Genomic DNA, 6,000 nt, shown 5'->3' on the forward strand with positions numbered 1-6,000 from the left:
GGTAAGCTACGACATGAAAGCACTCTTTGTTTTTTTGTAAATGTTTTTAAAAAGAAGCCACTCACAAAATAAAAGCGATAAAAGTGAAAAATTCACTTTGGCGTGTGTGGTATACGTTTGTTCGGATATCACGTTGTTGTTCATCATTGTGGTGGGCAAGTTTCTAGGCGAAGCGACGGAATATACAGTAAGTCCCAATAAATTTTTTTATTTGTTTAATAGTTTACAACAAACCCAATGAGGCAGGCTTCATCAGTATAAAGTCTAAAATGTTGGCTAGTTGTTCGTGGTGGCTAAAAACATTTTATATGTTAAGCCTGAAAGCGTTATTGGATTTGTTAGAAAGATCGACCTGCATGATCTCAGACGGCTTTGATTTTATTTCATCTGCGACTGAGCATGAACGTAAAACATTTTATTTTTTGATCCGCTTTTACCCACCAATAGAAATCCATTGTTCAAATTTGTCCTCCACCTGCAGATCGAAGTTCATTTGTTTATAGCTATGGTCGTTTCCTCAAGGCCACTAATCATTTATGATATTGAAATATAAACAATTGGTGTTTTATTTCTTTAGCACGAAGAGAGATTTTCGTGCGCATCATAAAATATAATTTTTGTTTACGGGTCCCTATTTTTCTAAGACTGACGGATGAGATTCGGCAGAATATTGATGTTCGTGAGCTTAGTAAGTAAAGGGTGAAACATATAAGAGGACTTCAGGCTTGGAATGTTAAGTTGGCATCTTTTATTGTAAAATAATAAAGGAGAACAGCGTTCAAAATAAAGTTTGTCTCTGATATTCCTTTATAATGTCAAAGCCAACTTAACAGGCTTGGCATATATGTGTTTCCTCCTTTATTTTAATATAATCGGCCACGGCAACTTCAAAAAATTGATTGTATGTACTTTATGTATAATCTCACTGTATTTTCATAGGGAAATAATACCTAGATTTTGTTGTTTAAAAAATAGCCACATTATACACACATTTAGAAGGGTTGACAGTCAGAACACGGGGGACATTAGCATGTTCTGTGTTGGAAGATATTAGTAGTCGTATTTACTATGTCTGTTTGGTGGTGTGCCCAAATAATAAGAACAACAACAAACCAAAATAAAAATGAGCGTAACACAGACGTTGACGCTCTGCAGGTTTTCACTCAAAAAGTTCATGTAATTGAGTGTTAATAGGCACACATTTAACTCACATGCTAAGAGGTATTTAAGGCTACATTGTCGTGTATATAAAAATAAAATCAAATACGTAATTACAAATATTTAATAGTTCTTTAGGCATTCCATAAATTCCTATGACGAACTATTAAGAAATAAATCTATTAGTTTTCGAATTTGTTTAGCTACTTATTTATTATTGTTCTTGAAATTCAAATTGGAATATGGTATAACATCGCAAATTCCTAGCCAGTTGGAACAACGTAGTAGCTATTCAAGAACATGAATAGTTGATTGCAAAGTAAGCCAATAGGGAAGTAAATACTGTGTTGCCAGTTTAGGGGATTTATACCCAAAATTATGGATTTTTGTTTGAAAATGGAGATTAGTTTTTATTATTGAAGATTTAAAAGAGAAGAAAAATAATTTGGAAAATTTAATTGTTGTTTTTGGTGATTAAAGAAAAGTCCTTATTTTTGATGGCGGGCATGACAACTCCTCTTTGGAACATCGGAATCCGGAAATTCCAAGGGCGTTAGAAAGAGTACATGTTTGGCTCTCGTATGAACTAGGATTATTGACTTCGCTCAAAAATTAACAAAATGGCGGACTTTTGAAAACATTTTTTTTGTTTTTAGAAATTTGCCTAATTTTGACCACAAACTAAGTTGAAAATAATGAAGTTCTTCACCGATTGGCTTTATCCACTCACCGATAGCTATACACTGTAGAGAAACGTGGCAAAATTTGGAACCGATTGGATTATTAACATCTATAGTTATATCTTAAGAGCATTTATAAATAAGGGAGATGTTTATATACAGAAAGTATATTTTTTTAAAAAATATGCCATTCGACATGCATAAAATTTTATGGAATTTATTTTTCAAACAATTTGAAATTGATTATTAATTTCTCAAAGGAGACTACCTTCTGTAACTATGCCATGATCGAAAGTAATTTAGATTAGGTTCTGGAACAGAGCTTTTTTTATATACATATGATTTTTTAAGGGTTTTGTGGATAACATTTCTTCATTTGGGGATTTTAGTTAAAAAAATATCTGGCAAGGCTGAGAAAATATAGTGTATATATTTTGAGTGAGTAAGATATTAGGTTGGGACGTGGCAAAAATATATGTTTTTTGAAAAGATCTATTCATTTTAAAAAGTGTGGCGTTTAAAGCGAAGGACCTGAATATGACGAAATGTTTAACGAGCAAGGGGATTTGACCAACAAATAAGCATGACATTTAGCGTGTCAAATATACGTATATTTTCTAAAAAAATTGCAAAATTTTAACTGTAAAGAAATTTTGGAAATTCATAGCTAGGCTAGTTTATGCGATAACTCTGTATGCATAGAATGGCATCTTCAAATTTAGAATCGATTGCAATTATTGTTCATACCTTAGCTCGATTCTGATTAATTGAAAAAAATTGTCGAAAGAAATAGGAATTCTAATATCCTTCCCCTTTCGTCATTGTTGGGAGAAAATATGTTGTTTGGTATTCCGACTTAAAAATATTCTGTAAGTTGAACTATATTTTAGAACAATGTTTTATTATTTTATCAAATAAATGGAAATACATTTTTCGTAAGCCCAAAGTTATTCCGCCCCTATTGGAAAAAACATTTATTTAATGTTTTCCACCCTCATGATGTTTTGTTTTTACAATTTAGGTTTTACTAAATATTTTCTTTAGTTCCAACATTATTATACAAGACGAAAACGAATTGAGTGAATCTAATTAAAAAAAAATCAAATTGGATTCAAAACCCATTAATTGTGTATAACGACGACCCACCCTAATTTAACATTTACCATGTTCCCTTTGCTCACAATGACCCTGATTGATTAAACATTGCGACATTGTATTGTTGTTTTTTAATACATATCTTAACAATTGGAAAATGTGTTATATCTTCTTAGCGATTTGAATTAAATTTAATAAATGTTAGTGTTCAATTTGACATTTTATTGTGGTTAGTAGTTATTTCCCTTCGTTTTATCACCTACACACTACACTCAATTCTATATAAATGATTACGCATACGCAACGAGCGTATTTTCGCCCCACAGGCATTTACACTCAATTTCTCACATGCCTCTTTGAGTTGTAAACAAAGCCAAAGCACGAGTTTTGTGCTCATCGGACAGTCGGATGGATTCGCGTTGGCAGTCTTGATTTGGCATTGCGTGTGGAAACGTCGAAAAGTGTTCGAGTGAACGGATAAACATTTAACTGAAGTAAAAAAACTTTATAAAGAGAATAAAATCATACAAAAATACTCAGTGAAAGAGCAAAAATAATACATAAAACAAAAGAGAGAAGAGCGTAGCAAACATGTGAAAATGAAAAAGGAAAAATGAGAACAACAAAATCAACCATACAATTAATAAAATAGTGTATTAAATACCAAATGTCGCCATAGAAATTAATCTAAAAAATATATATATAAATTAAATCAGAAAAAATATTTATAAATTGATTGTGAAAGAAGCAACAAAGTGAATTAACAAAATCAGATGATAAAACAAATGATCCCACAAAGCGAGAAAGGTGAAAATACAATCCAAGGTATATACACACAAAACTTTCACAAGGATATCTACTAATTTCCACAGAGTTATGTAAAAAAATCTAAGAGTAGGCAGGAATTGATATTTTGTTCGTTGTCTACTCTGCATTAAGGCGTTGACTTTTCCCCAAAACCTTTTTCTTTTTTTATAAATTCCTTCTAATTTTTATTTTGTTTATATAAAAAAAGTAAATTTTGTTGTGTCTTTAATTTGTTTCATATTTTAAGATTCTACTTAAATTTTTGTCATCGGTCTGTAGCCATTTTAAGCTTTCGACGGCTGTTGTTGACCCACACACACACTCATAAGAAGAACCTACGATTTTTTTTTATTTTAAGTACATACTGACTTCGAATGTGCCTGCCAGCCTGCTTGGTTGAGACTCGGGTATATATTCATGCGTATATATGTATATGTAATTTTTGTACTATTTTTTATACAATCTTTTGTAAATCATGATGATATAATCAAAAATATCGAGGTGTTGGCATATTTCGGGAAAATATTTAGCATTTTATTCAAAACAAGAAAAAAATAACAAATCACAACACAACAGAAGAAAAATAAATGGGTGAAAAAAAAATCATTAGTTTAAAAATATTCATTCTTCTGCTGCTGCTGGTGATGTTGGTTGGTCGCTGTTTTTTTTTCTTCCTCTTCTTCGTTTTCATGAGTTCGTCGTTCAGTCGGTTGTTTCTCCCCATTATTTGATTGGGGTTTTTGTGGATTCATTTCTTATTGTCGTTTTCCTCTGAGGTAGAGAAAATGTTGTTGGTTGATTTTTTTGTTTTGTTGCTGTTTCAAAGTTGGATGGCTGCTGCTTGCTTTTGCCTGTCTCATTTTGATGTAACGACGACGAGCAATTGCGGAGATGTGTGTGTATGGTTGGCGAGCTGCGTATATACAATAACAGAGATGAAAGAAAAGGAAAACAAGACCAACTACAACAAAACTTTTTTTCCGAAAAGGGTCAACGCAGCACAGTGAATATAAACAGAACTGTAGCCACCTCACACAGTGCTTATTTAAAGAAATAATTTAAATTGATGAACTCCATCTATTGCTGCATATCAGTTATCTGAAAATAGAAATTCACTCGAGAGGGAACAAGTTGTGTTTAGGTGCTAAGCTTGGATTTATCTGAAATTTATACCACATTTGTCTTTTTATAAATCGACGCCTCCGAACCATAGTACGCTAAGTCGACTTAGCATGTTTTAAAGTTTTTACGTTTTTAGATTCTACGGTTCTTAATTTAAATTCACTGAAATTTTGGTTATCATCGGCCAATCCAAACCAAAGTTATAAGTAAAAATGTACTTAGCATGGCACGTACGATTAAAGAAACTTCCATATTTTGAAAGCTTCTACTGAAAAACTCACTTTTCACACTTAGCATACTATGGTTCGGAGGCGTCGATATAAACAAATTGTTTAATAAACCTCAGATATATTTCATATGTTGAGCGTATCTTAAAATCGAGGGCTTAATTTGAGTTTAGGGGCTCATCTCCAATTTTTCTGAAATTTTTACCACAGGTTGGTCTTGTCTCCCTGACCTGGACCTCTGAAATTCCGAAATTTCTATGCTCATAACTCCATATCTCGGAAGGAACGGGAACCTTGAATGTCATATATTTTCGTTAGTCGAGCTCTACCTGTGGAAACACCTTATCCCAAACCGTTTTGAAGATACAGTCAAAAAACTGGGTTTTGGACCCCGATTTTTTTGAAAAATTCCCTAGAAGTCGAACTTTGGTCAATTAGTCCTTTGGTCCAATCTAGACTCAAATGATAGACTACACTTTGTCCATTCCAAAATGGTGCGATATGTGGCTATATCTGTGGTGGATCAAAAGATATGGCCCTTAGAACCCTATACAAATATAGAAATTCTGTCGCGAAGCCGGTAATGGTATCTGTATCTGGAAAGGTATTTTTATACGCTTTTAAATTATACCCATTTTACATTAACCGGATCCGGAAAGGTATTTTAAAACGCTTTAAAATTATGTCCATTTTATATTAAACGGATCCATAGAACCGGGTTCCGGTACCCGAACTTCTGGGTTAAATAACCGGGTACGTCCCCCAAGAAAAAAATATCACCATAATTAGGGTTAAAATGCCTACCTCTGGAAAAAATATCAGAAAAATCTGATCGTTTTTACTAAATTAGAGTTAAGTCCAATTTTTTTATAAACACAATCTATCTAATTTCAAACAAATATCGAAAATGT

Source organism: Musca vetustissima, unplaced genomic scaffold, assembly GCF_032173495.1.
Source record: "Musca vetustissima isolate MV318-11 ecotype Yass unplaced genomic scaffold, APGP_CSIRO_Mvet_v1 utg8130, whole genome shotgun sequence".
Lineage (NCBI taxonomy): Eukaryota > Metazoa > Arthropoda > Insecta > Diptera > Muscidae > Musca > Musca vetustissima.